The sequence below is a fragment of the Canis lupus genome, chromosome 35 (assembly GCF_048164855.1).
Source record: "Canis lupus baileyi chromosome 35, mCanLup2.hap1, whole genome shotgun sequence".
Taxonomy (NCBI): domain Eukaryota; kingdom Metazoa; phylum Chordata; class Mammalia; order Carnivora; family Canidae; genus Canis; species Canis lupus.
In genome coordinates, this window is record NC_132872.1 from 22,225,785 (window position 1) to 22,239,948 (window position 14,164).

Consider the following 14,164-nt stretch of genomic DNA (forward strand, 5'->3'; position numbering starts at 1 on the left):
GATAGAAAACCAACCATATCATTAACCACATTGAATATAGATCACCTCTTATCTTCAAGTTTTTAAAACAAACACAATCGAGACGCCTGAGTAGCTCAGTGGTTGAGTCAAGGTGTGGTCCTGGAGTCCTGGGGTTGAGTCCCACGTGGGGCTCCTCTTGAGGAGCCTGATTCTCCCTCTTCATCTCTGTGTCTCTGATGAATAAATAAAATCTAAAAAAATAAATAAATAAATAAAGCAAACAGTATTTTCAAAAAGATAGTTAATATTTCATTTATAAAAGTTATAGGAATCAAAGCATCAGGTCATGAAGAAGTTTTATCTATGGTTGATATAAAAAGTATATTCCAAATTTGCATTTAATGTGTGATTAGTTTCAAATCTAAATATTATATGACAAGTGGTCTGTAAATTGTCAGTGTGGTTAAACACCAAGCTTGCCATTTTATCAGAAAAGAATCAAACCTTGCCATAAATGAATTATTAAAAGTGTATTTAAATTTAAATCCAAGTATGAAGTCCTTTGTAATCTCATTTAATGACGTAAATTTGGGGGAAAGCTGTTTGAAGACATTTGGAGACCAGTCAGGCCCTAGAGATCTTAAAGGGCTAAAATGCAGAAGGTGAAATATATAGAGAGCCCTATATCTCCTATATTTTGATCCCTCAGAGCATTTGCCATTTCAAATCAAGTGCCACAGAGAAGAAATAAAAAGCTGTTTAAGCAGTGTTTGTGGAAGATTCTCTTGACTGAGTAGAAAAAGACTAGATTTTGGTGCTACTAAAGCAGGATACAAGAAGATAGGTTTCCAAACTGTGTTGTTGTGAATTGTACTAAGATATATATATATTTGATCTTCATCTCTGTTCCTGGCAGCAGCCGCTTAAACCCTTGTAATTTCCTAAGTGATAAGAGCAATGGGAAAATATTTTGTTATGGTATTTGGAATTTTGTCCTGGCTCCCTAAAATAGCTCCAGAGCAACAAAGGCAAAAGGAGTGTCCTTTGTTATTCATAACAAGCCCCCTCCAACCACGAGTGAGTTTATGTTAATGAGATGATTTTTGGAAAGTTCTTAGATAACCACAGAATGAGGTTGCCTGGGAAACCAACCAGTATGTTTAGAGGGTTGGAACTTTCAGCCCCATCCCTGACCTCTGCTCTAGAAGGAGTATAGAGAGGAACTGAGGGTTGAATTAATCACCAATGGCCAATGATTTAATTAATCCTGCCTATGTAATGAAGCCTCCAGAAAATCCTAAACAATGAAATTTGGAGGACTTCCAGGTTGGTGAACACATGGAAGTGCTGGGAGGGCAGGAGTTCTGTGTCACTTCCCACTTATACGCATCTCTTCCATCTGGCTGTTCCTGAATTGTATCCTTCTATAATAAACCAGTAATCAAACAGGTAAGATTTTTCCTGAGATCTGTTAGCTGTTCTAGCAAACTATCAAACTCAAGGAGGGGATCACAGAAATCTCAGATTTATAGCCAATTTGTTGGAAGCACATATAACAACCTGGGATTTGGGATTGGCATTTGGGATTTTGTTTTTGTTTTGTTTTGTTTTGTTTTGTTTTGTTTTAGTACTGAGCCCGAAGCCTGTGGGGTCAGTCTGCATTAACCTCAGGTAGATAATGTCAGAATTGAATTGAGGACACCCAAATGGAATCTACAGAAACTAGAAGAACTACTTGATTTGGGAAATCCTCACACATCTGGTGTCAGAAATGCAGGATTCTGAAAGTAGACAGACAGTTTTGTTTGTTTGTGTTCCTTTCACAGACCCAAAGGAAAGCCAAAGAAATTAGCCAAAATTCTGCTTGCACTTTTTTCTCAAGACATTTGCTGATACCTAAACTGTGTATGTCAGGGACAGGAAGAAAAGAAAGCAAGTAAATAATAATAATAATAATTAATAATAATAATAATAATAATGGCAAAAGCAATAATAGTAATGATATGGGAGAGCTTGGTTCTTGTCTCACAGATTTGAAGAATGAATCTCACAAAGGAGAGGAGTAAAGGGATAGAAGTTTATTAAGTGAGGGTACAGAGAAAGCTCTCGGAAGTGAGAGAGGTCTCAACAGTGTTGCCGCTGAGGGTTTGTAGGGTTGGTCTTTCACTGGAAGTCAACCAGGCATCCTAAATCCTTTTCACATTATCTACTGGTATCACCATAGAGTAAGGACTGGTGATAACATCTTTAATGGCTTGATGGCTTGCTTCTTCTTTGCGCTCTGGTTATTCTTTGTTGGTCACAGATGACTGTCATAAAAATGACACCCTTCCTGCCCACACCTAGGGCAGGGTGCTCTGGCTTGTTCCCTTATCTCTAGTTTCCTTACACCTCAGCATTTTGGGGATTTTTGTGGGCCCTCTTCCATAACCCCCTACATAGCCCTGCCAAGCCCCATTGTCCTTAACTCAGTAATAATAATAGACTAATAGTAAGTAATAAGGGATCCCTGGGTGGCGCAGCGGTTTGGCGCCTGCCTTTGGCCCAGGGTGTGATCCTGGAGACCCGGGATTGAATCCCGCGTCGGGCTCCTGGTGCATGGAGCCTGCTTCTCCCTCTGCCTGTGTCTCTGCGCCTCTCTCTCTCTCTCTCTGTGTGTAACTATCATAAATAAATAAAAATTAAAAAAAAATGTTTAAAAAAAAAGTAAGTAATAATAGTAAGTAACATAAATTCAGCAAATCTGCAGAAAGGGCTAAAAAATCCAGATAAAGCTTTCCTCTTACAAAAATCCGAAATCTTCAGATATCTTAATCTTTATTTATATCACCATTTGCTTGTATTTTATGTCTACTAGAATAAACTGATATTCCCTTTACAATTTTTCATGTACAATCTCAGCATTTCATATAATTAATCGACATTCCACACATGACTAAATGACTGAAAACAAAAGGAAAAAAATAAATCAATAGAAATAAGCCCACATATGATCCAATTATTGATATTATTGAATTATATAGTTTACAAATTTTAAATGTAATAATCAATATAAATTTACAACTATGTATTTCTAAAACTATCATCCATATCAAAATATAGAAAATTACCATTTCATCGGAAGCATCCATTATGCCCTATCCAAGTCTACATTCACCGAAGTTAACTATAGCAGTAACAGCTATCACCAAAGCTTAGGTTTGGAGGAAAAAATACAAACATATACACGACAAAATGTATCTTGGAAACGTTTATAAACTTGAGAAGTTTTTTTTTGTTGTTGTTGTTTTGTTTTTGTTTTTGTTTTTAGGGATCACTTATAACTTTAATTTTATTTATTTAGGTTTTAGGTTTCAAGATTGTATTTTATATATTCCATTGAATGTATTTGGCATGTCTCTAAGCTCTCATTCAAGAATGGTTTTACAACTTTGTTGTTCATGATTTTGATATACTTGAGGAGTACAGGCCAGTTATTTAGTGGAATTTACCTCAATTTAGATTCAGCTGTAGTTTCCTCATGACTATATTCAGATTATGCATCTTTGACAGGAACATTACAGGGAATGGTACTTGTTCCTCTCAGTGTATCCTATCGGGAGGTCGGTTGTTGGCTTATACCTTTATTCGTGATGCTAAATCGATCACTTACTTAAGTGATCTTAGTTAAGATCCTTAGTTTAACTTAGTTAAAGTTAACCTAGTTAAAATCCTGTCTGCCGCGTTTCCTCACAAAGAGGTGAGGCTGTTTTCTCTTTTGAATTAATAGGTCATTTACAGAAATGCTTTAAGACTATATAAATATTGTGTTCCTCCTCAACTTTATCCCACTAGTTCTAACACTCATTAGTGATAAATGCCTGAATCCATTACCACAATGATACAAAATTGTCTATAGAATTAAACTGACCTAAAAGAAACTTTTTTTTTTTACCTTTCCTCACTTTTTTATAAAAAAAGATCAACTAATTTTTAAACTTTCTAAAATATTCATTAGGACATTCTATTATCCCAAAAGGTATTTTGGGTTCAAATAATCTGGAAAATATTAGTTAAAAACAACCATAGTAAATTGTGTGGTACGGGCATAGGGATTAATGGAGATTGCATCAAAATATGTACAAAATGACCAGAATTATAAGATAGTGAGAGACATCTGTACAACTTTCCAATTCTGTTTGCATGTGCTTGATTTCCAAGGGCCTGTTAGATGTTAGACCACAGGTAGAAATAACAAGGCTATTCACTGAAAGAAGTTTGTTTTTTTATTATTCATTGGACACTAGGAGCTTAAATGAGTTTGGGAATTGCTCAAATAAGGTTGATATTTGGGAATCAGGGAAATGAATGAGATTTTCCCCTGGGGAGAATATTTTTACATAAAAACAGAAGTGAGTTCAGAACAAATGTGTGGGAAACATCAAGTTTTAAAAAGGCATAATAAAGGAAGGAATTCAGAAATCCTTCTCATAGAGGTAGCAGAAGCATGAGAAAGTGGTGTCTGCGTATGCAGAGTGAAAATGGAAGGCACTGTTCCTGCTTTCAGAGGACTATGGGAATAAAGACAGGAGACTCACTAGGGTGCCTAATCTAATCTAGGCAGGAAGGGTAGTCAGAGATATCCAGAGAGAGGTGACATGTATGCTGAGATTGAAATGAGGAAAAGTTACTGAGGCATGATGTTCCAATTAGAGGGAACATCATGTAAAAAGGGATAAGGCAGGCTTGTGCAGGTCAAGCTTTGGGGGCCAATCACAGGCCTACGGGGAAGATGTATGCAGAGACAAGAATTAGGAGGGCCCTATATGTCACAATTAAAAATTTGTGTTTTGCCTGAATAAAACGAGGAACCTAATAACGGATTTACTCTAGGTAAGGACCCTTTTTGGTTGAAAAAAGACATGGTATATTTTAAGGAGAACCAATTAAACATCACAAGAAAATAGGGGTCATATGCCAGATTAGTCTGTCATTACCTGTAGGAAATTGGATAGGTTACATTCTCTCTAAAATGGGAATAAGAATACCTACCATCTCATTTTTGAGACATTTGAATAAAATAATTTTTATTGTGCCTGTCCCTGAAAATGAGGTTATAGTCAGTTTTTAAAATTCTCCCCTTTTGCTTAAAAAATACCTTTCCTCTCTATTATATAAATTATCCTCAAATTCTGTAAAATATAAAAATCTTATACCATTTGCAGCATACCTCTCTGGTGCCCCACGTCACTTTTTCTTAGCCCACTGTTCTTTTTGTCTGAAATTACTATAGACAGTTCAAGACAGGCTCCTCTCCTTCTAACAAAATCTTTGCTCAAAGGTGCCAGGGTCTTCTTTAAGACTGATACCCAGTGATTGAGCTAATGCCCTGGAGGGAACCATCAAGAATAGGGGACAGAGACAGTAGCTAAATATCCCATCCTCCACCCTTCAGGCAAACAGTGTATTTGCTCCTCAGGAAGTCTCAATAGAAACAAACCTCCCCTCTCCTTTGCTTACAGGACTGGCCTCCTTAATGGATGCGTACAATGGCTTTTTATTTTCCCTATATTATTCTTTCTGACTCTTACTTGGGCTTTCTGAGATAAACTCCAAAGTAAACTACCTACTGCCAACCCCTCTCAGGCTGATTTCAAGGAAACCCAAAGTGAAATTCTATCTCATTATATTTCAAAAGAACCCATTTAATTAATTATTTAATTCTATTCTAGTAAATTGATGGATTTCTCCTCTACTTTTTTATTCTTTCTTATGAGATGTCATAACCCCAAAGCCATTTGACTGTCTGAAGTCACTATTCCTTTTTTTTTTTTTTTTAAGATTTTATTTATTCATGAGAGACAGAGAGAGAGAGAGAGGCAGAGACACCAGGGCTGCCCTGAAGTCACTATTTCTTTTAACGTACAGGGATCCCTGGGTGGTGCAGCGGTTTAGCGCCTGCCTTTGGCCCAGGGCGCGATCCTGGAGACCCGGGATCGAATCCCACATCGGGCTCCCGGTGCATGGAGCCTGCTTCTCCCTCTGCCTGTGTCTCTGCCTCTCTCTCTCTCTCTCTCTGTGCGTGTGACTATCATAAATAAATAAAAATTAAAAAAAAAAGCTCACAATAAAAAAAAAATAAATAAATATTAAAAATCTGGTTACTTAGCTCATCTCCAAAAAGATTTTCCAAAACTTGTTAATTGTGCTAAAACGAAGGTTTACTAAAATATAATGCTTGACACATGTTAGATTACTTTATATATTAATATGAGTTTGATTATTTTGATTAATATGAGTTACTTTATATATTAATAGGAGTTTCTAAATGCTCTACAAATGAGCAGCATTTTAGAGCATTGAGTCACAGTGTTTGGCAAAGCTGGCATTGCAGTTGCCTATTGCAGCCTTACACTTCTCTTCACACTCCCTTCCCTTGCCCCCTCACCTTTTCCCTGCTGATGTAATTATAACGTATTTAGATAGAGGATCAAAACCCTCTGCTTTTGTAAGGGTAAATCTCAAAAGACTAGCTTATTTTTTAACCAAACCTGTCATAGAAACCCAATTTTATTAGTTGTGATTAGTATATGCGCAAACAAATGGCCCTCTCTGGCCAATGAGATGCAAGAAATCTCCTGCGTTAAAACTGAGGCTTTCATTCCTGAAACAAAACAGATTAAAGCAAAACCCTTCAACTCAACCTAAGGACAGATCTTCAACCTCTCCCTTATTCCTGCCTTGAATATGGCCAGGAACTTTGAAACTGATAATTAGAAATAACTTGAATTGGGATCCCTGGGTGGCACAGCAGTTTGGCGCCTGCCTTTGGCCCAGGGCGCGATCCTGGAGACCCGGGATCGAATCCCACGTCGGGCTCCCGGTGCATGGAGCCTGCTTCTCCCTCTGCCTGTGTCTCTGCCTCTCTCTCCCTCTCTCTCTCTGTGACTATCATAAATTAAAAAAAAAAAAAAAAAAAAAAAGAAATGAATTGATGGCATTTTTTTTTTTTTAAGATTTTATTTATTTATTCATGAGAGAAAGAGGCAGAGACACAGGCAGAAGGAGAAGCAGGGTCCCCATAAGGAGCCCACTGCAGGACTGGATCCCAGGACCTCAGGATCCCACCATGAGCCAAAGGCAGACACTCAACCACTAAGCCACCCAGGCGTCCCCAATTGATGGCATCTTTGGGACAGCTGAACTAGCACAAGTAATTGCATGTGCCTAGACTCCATATTTGTGGGGGAGAAATGCTCCTTAATTTAACTTATTTATTAGTTAATTGTTTAATACATAAAAGGTATTTATCTACTTAAATCTGAAGCCACTCCTAACCCATATAGGGAGGGAAGAGAAAGGCTAATGGTAACATTTTTCTCACAGGAGGAAAATTTTGTTTTGAATACCAAGGATTTTTGGAATATCTAATTCAGATGTTCAGGGTCCTGAGGATCCAATTTAGAGATCTTGTCAGGTATGGAAGGGAGACTGAGTAAGCAGCTAAATCTGTGAAATGCCCCCCCCCTTACTGATAGGGAGAGCTAGGTTCTTGTCTCCTGGAGTTGAAGGATGAATATCCACCACAACAGAGAGCGAGTAAAGCATTAGAAGTTTATTAAGCAGATACAGAGAAAGCTCTCAGAAGTGAGAGGGGTCCCAAAAGGGTTGCCCCTGAGGGCTTTTATGGTCTGTCTTTTATTGAGAACCTATCCAGGGAGCCCAGGCCTGGAGATCCTTACGCAGTCCTGGTTTGAGTGGGGACTATTCATAACACCTTAATGACTTATTTCTTCGTGGCCTGGTGAGTTTCTGTGATTACTCAGTAGGCCATTTTGGAGCTAGAGAACCAGGTGTTTTGTTTTGTTTTTTGTTTTTTTGTTTTTCTGTTTTTTACTATCTTATGTCTGTTTTCTTGGGAAGGGTGGGAGCCTGACCCCAGGGCCTCTCTGTGTCCTTGGAGTTTATGGGAGCCCACAGATTCCTGGGAGCCTGACTCTGAGCCTTTCCTTATCTTTCCCTGCCTAGCCCCATCTGCCCCTAACTCCTTCCTACAGCATTACCTCATTTAGGCGGAGTCTAACATTTTAAGTGTTGTGATTTCCAGTAAGAACAATGTTTGAAGATACCAAATGTGATCATAATCTTCAGAGTTATATAAATAACTAATTAAAATATTAACCATATTGAATTTTTAAAATTAAAGCTTATTTTACATTTCTCTGTCAGAAACATCTATCTATTCTTAGATTAAAAGGTTAGATGACAGCAGGAATTTGACCTAATTGTAGATAATCTTATTTATGACATTTACGAAGCTCAGCAGCAATAAGCTAGGGAGTTTGGTCATTTTCCCAAGAAGCATTATTGAAATTTAAAAACATTGATACATTAAAACATGCAAAACTTAGTTGTTGTTGTTTTCTTTAGTAGCTTAGCTACAGTTTTGCACATTATATTCTTGGTACAAAAATGACTCGTAAATTAAAACTGGCACCTGATAGCTAAATAAAATAGCAGTGAGAGAGAACAGAAAGTTCACCTTTTTAACTATCCTTTACTAGTATTAAATATTAGATTATTTTCATAAACAGCAATTTTTGTGCGAATACATGATTTTCAAGATTGAATGTTAAATATTCCCTTTTTTCCCTGGACAAATCTGCCTTTTGACCTTTTATTTGTAAAATAATATCAGCTTAGAAAATAGTCAAAATTTATTCTTTTTATGTCTCATTGCATCTTAAGGATTTAAGTAAAAGTGAATACAAAATAGTGCACACTTATTTTAATTGTTTTTAGATGCATGATAAAAGAAATGAGCTAGAAATCACAAAAATATGATTAGGTAGTCAGACATAGGCAATAGGCCTTTGGGAACATCTAGCAGTGTCCATATAGAGGTCAATTACATGGTCAAATATGGTGATATTGTTTTTCAGATAGACTCTATGTTTTTAAGTAGTTTTAAGTTCACAACAAAATTGAGCAAAACATACAGAGAGTTTTCACATATATACTCTGTCTCACATGTGCATAGCTTCCCTTCAAATCAACATTCCTCACCAGAATGGTACGTTTGGTACAATTGATGAAGGAACACTGACAAAACATTATCACGCAAAGTCCGTAGTTTACATTAGAGTTCACTTTTGGCGTTGTATGTTTTACATTTTATTGTTTTGACAAATAATGATGTGTATCCCCCATTATATTATCATATAGAAAATACAAACAGATCAACACATATGAAAAGAGGTGGAGAACTGAATATTGACCCAGTAAACCTAAATAGCCAAGAAAATTAATCTGTGTAAGTACATGTGGAAAAATCCACGTATTTTAAATACTTGTTTTCACTTAGTAATTATTAATAAGTTGCACTATTTCTTGTGAGGCTGTGTGTAGTTTTTGAGTTGAGATAAAATAACATACTATAAAATCCAACCTTTTGAAATGAACAACTTAGTGCTTTTTTAGTCCATTCATAGCTTTACAGCCATCACCACTAATTTGAAAACATTTTGATAACTCCAAAAAGAAGCCTGGTTCCCATTATTAGGGAGCTCTTCTTTATGCCCTTCCCCCAGCCTCTGGTAAAGATTAATCAACTTTCTGTCTCTAAGATTTTTCTTTTTTGGACATTTCATATAAATGGAATCAAACACCATGTGGCCTTGTGTGTCTATCCTCTTTCACTTAGCATAATGTTATCAAGGTATATCAATGTTGTAGCATGTATTTGTAACTATTCCTTTTTGTGAATGAATAATATCCCATTATTATGCACATATCACATTTTGTTTATGCATTCATCAACTGATGGGCATTGGGTTGTTTTCCCACTATTTTGGCTATTATGAATATTGCTGCTGTGAACATTTATGTAAAAGTTTTTTTGTAAATATATTTTTAATTCTCTTGGCTATATGACTGGAAGTAGAATTGCTGGGTTATATAGTAATGCAGAGTTTAACTATTTCGGGACCCACCAAACTATTTTCCAAAATGCTTACAAAATTTTACATGCCTAAAAGCAATGCGTGACAATTTCAATCTCTGTACATCCTCACCAACACTTGTTGTTTTCCATCTCCTTTTTTATAGTTATCATTGTAAGTGTAAAGTGATATCTCATTATGATTTTCATATTCCTAATGACAAATGATGTTAAATATCTTTTCATGTGCTTATTGGCAATTTGTATATCTCCTTGGATGAAATGACTATTCAAATATTTCACCCATTTTTTGCCTGGGTGGCTCAGTTGGTTAAATGACCAACTCTTGCTTTCATCTCAAGGTCGTGAGATCAAGCCCTGCATCTGGCTCCATGATCAGCGCGGAGTCTACTTAAGATTCTCTCTCCCTCACCCCCCTCTTCTGCCCTTCCCATGCTCGCCCTCTCTCTCTAAAATAAATAAATAAATAAGTAAGTTAAATAAATAAATAAATAAAATCTTAAAATAATAATAATAAATTTAATAATAAATAAAATTTTAATAATAAATAAAATCTTAAAAATGAAAGCAAAAACAAATACTTTGCCTTTTTTTTTATTTGGGTTGTGTATCTTATTTAATGTTGAGTTGCAGGAGTCCTTTTTTTAATATTTTCTGGATACAAGTCCCTCATGAGACATATTCACAAATAATTTTCCCTTTTCTGTGAGTTTCTGGATTTTGTCCTTTGAACCACAAGTTTCTTAAACTTATGAAATCAACTTAACTTTTTTTTTCTTCTGTTACATGTACCTTTAGTGCCATATACAAGAAACCATTGTCAACCCAAGCACATGAAAACCTGCCTATGTTATTCTCTAAAGTTTTAGGACTTTAACACTTTAAGTTTTTGATCTATGTTAGTTGTTATATGTGGTGTGATGTATGCGTCCAAACTTAGTATTGGATATTCAATTTTCATAGCACTGACCTTTGTAAAGACTATACTTTCCTTGTTGCAATGTCCTTCACACCGTAGTGAAGATTAAATTGGCCACAAATGTAGGCATTTCTTTCTGAATTTTCAATTCTACTCAGTTCATCTACTGGTACATCTTTATTCCAGTACCACACTGTCTTGATCATTATAACTTTTGGTATATATTTGAAATTAGGGACTATAAGTCCTCCAACTTTATTCTTTTTCAATATTTGCTATTTTGTGTCCTTTGTATTTCCATATGAATAATAGAAGCAGCTTGTCGATTTCTGCCATGAGGAAAAAAATAGCTAAGTTTTTGAGATTTGGTATGTTTAGCATTGAATGTGTGAAACAATTTTAGCAATACAAACAACTTAATAATTAGTCTCCTAATTCATGGACACAGGGTAACTTTCCTTTTATTTTGATATTTTTTTCTTTCAAAGACATTTTAAATTTTTCAGTGTACAAGTCATGTACTTCTTTCATTAAATTTATTCCTAAATAATTTACTATTTTTGATGCTATTGTAAATGGAACTATTTTCTTAATTTCTTTTATAGATTATTTATTGCTACTGTTTAGAAATATAATTGATTTTTTATCAACCTGGTTTCTCCAGGTTAATGAATTTATTATATCAGATAGTCTTTTTGTGGATTTATTATGGTATTTCAGGGACAAGATGATGTCATCTCTGAACGGAAATAATTTTACTTCTTCCTTTCCAAACTGGTTATCTTTTATTGATTTTTTTTTTTTTTACCCGATTTCTCTTCATCTTTAGACAATGTTGAGTAGAGTGAAGAACAAGACATTCTTTTCTTGTTCATCTGAGAAGGTAATCTATCAGTCTCACAATCAGTTATAATATTAGCTGTGAGTTTTTCATAGATTACTTTTATCAGGTTAAGGAAGTTCTATTAATAGTGTTTTGAGTGATTTTATCATGAAATGTTGTTAGGCAATTTCAAATGTTTTTTTCTGTGTCAATTGAAATGATTATGTGATTTCTGTTTCTGTCTTTCAACTATTTATATGGAGCATTATATTAATTGATTTTCCAATGTTAAACGAACTTTACATTCCTGAGATAAATCTTTCTTAACCATGGTATTTGATCCTTTTTATAAATGACTGGATTTGTTTTGCAAGTATTTGTTGAGGATTTCTGCATCTGTATTCATAAGAGATTTTGTCTGTACTTTTCTTTCCTGTGAGGATTTGATTTAGTTATCTGGTTATAATGACTCATAAAATGAGTTGGAAAGTACACTCTCAATTTTTTTAGAAGTATTTGTAAAGGATTGGGTTGATTTCTTAAATGTGTAGTAGAATTCATCAGTGAACCCATATTTTCCTGAGTCTTTCTTTATGGGAAGTTTTATAGTTATTAATTTGACATCTTTACTTGTCATGGGCTTATTCATACTTTCTATTTATTCTTGATGTTCAATAATTTGTGTCATTCAAGGAATTTGTCTATTCTGTCTAAACTATCTAAGTTATCTAATTTTTTCATGGTGTTCCCACAAATGCTTTTTTATTCTGTAAAGTCAGGAGTGACGTACCTTTAATTATTTCCAATTTTAATAATTTGACTTTCTCTAATGTTTTATTGGTTAGTATGGGTAAATATCTGTCAATTTTGTTGTTCTTTTCAAAGAACCAAATTTCGTTTCATTGACTTTTCACCCTATGTTCTATTTTATAAGTTTTTGCTCTAATCTTTATGACCCTTTCTTCTACTTGTTTGGGTTCAGGTCATTCTTCTTCTTCTAGTTTCTTAAGTTAAAGGTTAGCTTATTGATTTGAGCTCTTTTTGTTCTTTCTTAAAAGGATATTTTTTACAGAACCTAGCTGTACATTATGTGCTTTAAGACTAATAATTTTAGTTATACAAAATAAAACAATTCTTAAAGCATTTTGTTTAGAGTCTTAGTTATATGTGTCTTTGATAGCTAATATCTTCACAGAAAAAATTAATATATGTTCATGTGTCTCAAAAATCATATTCTTTTAGTGAGGTATGCTTCCTAATAAAAGCTAACACAGATAATAAAAATACCTGGAATTTAGGCTTAGAATGAATTAGATCAAATTTTTACTTTTATTCACTGTGTAACTGTAATCAAATCAGTTAACCATCCTGATCCAAGTACTGATACATAGATTATTATTACCCCCGACAGTTTTAAGTGCAGTGCCAGTCACATTGGATTTCAATGACTGAGTACATTGTGTATTGTTTTTTCTATTATAACACCCAGGGACCAGTATCTGCTACTATAAACAGGGTTTCCAAAGTTTGGAATTAGGACAGTGAGAGGATTTGGGACTTAAATATACCTTTACCTATTTTGTAAATTTGCTTAGGACTTATTTAGTTATGATTTTTAGGATGTATTAATGATTCATTTCTGATATAGTCTTTAAATATAAATTAAGCACAACAGTGTAAATATACGTAACACTACTGAAGAGTAAACTTTAAAATGACTAAGATGGGAAGTTTCGCTGTGTACATTTTACTGCGATTAAAATGAAAAAAGAGGGCAGCCCGGGTGGCTCAGCGGTTTAGAGCCACCAGCCCAGGGCGTGATCTCGGACCGGATTGGGTCCCACATGGGGCTCCCAGCATGGAGCCTGCTTCTCCCTCTGCCTCAGTCTGTTTCTCTCTCTCTCTCTCTGTGTCTCTCATGAATAAATAAATAAAATCTTGAAAAAAAGAAAAAATGTAAAAAAATAGGCATTTATAGCTATAAATTAGCCTCTATGTGCTTTTACACTTCATTTAATATTTAGTAAGTTTGTTTTCATTTTTATTTATCTCACTATTTTTTTTAAATTTCCTTGCAACTTTTTTCTTCAACCTAATGTTTAAGACTAAGATGTGAATTTTCACATATTTGCCAATTTTCAAATTGTCTTTCTGTGTTGATTTATAATTTTATTCCATTGTTATGAGTGGATCTATTTTATGATATAAATTCCTTTCAGATTAGTTGCAACTTTTAAAATAGCCTAACGTATGGTCTATCTTGGCAAATATTCCATGTATACCAGAGAAGAATGTGTATTTGCTGCTATAAATTAGAGAGCTCTGTAGAAGTTTATTATGTTCACTTGTCTTACAGTGTTTTTCCGGTCTACTCTCTTCTTACTGATTCTTTTTATTATTGTTTTGCCATTTATTGAAAGTAAGATATTAAAGTTTCCAAGTGGAATTGAATCTTCTAATTTCCTCTTCATGTTCAATACATTTTTAGTATTCTGTTTTTGGAGAGACATTTTAGATTTAT

The 14,164-nt window shown here is 34.7% G+C and overlaps 1 long non-coding RNA gene across 2 annotated transcripts in view; it reads left to right on the top strand.

Moving 5' to 3' along the window:
• Nucleotides 1-1,107: 1,107 nt before the first annotated feature.
• LOC140624676 (uncharacterized) overlaps nucleotides 1,108-14,164 on the top strand; it is a 114,932-nt gene continuing 101,875 nt past the window's right edge. For both annotated transcript variants that reach the window (XR_012024132.1, XR_012024133.1), the window contains exons 1-2: nucleotides 1,108-1,410; nucleotides 9,166-9,253. This is a non-coding gene — a long non-coding RNA (uncharacterized lncRNA). The remainder of the gene's footprint in view (nucleotides 1,411-9,165; nucleotides 9,254-14,164) is intronic.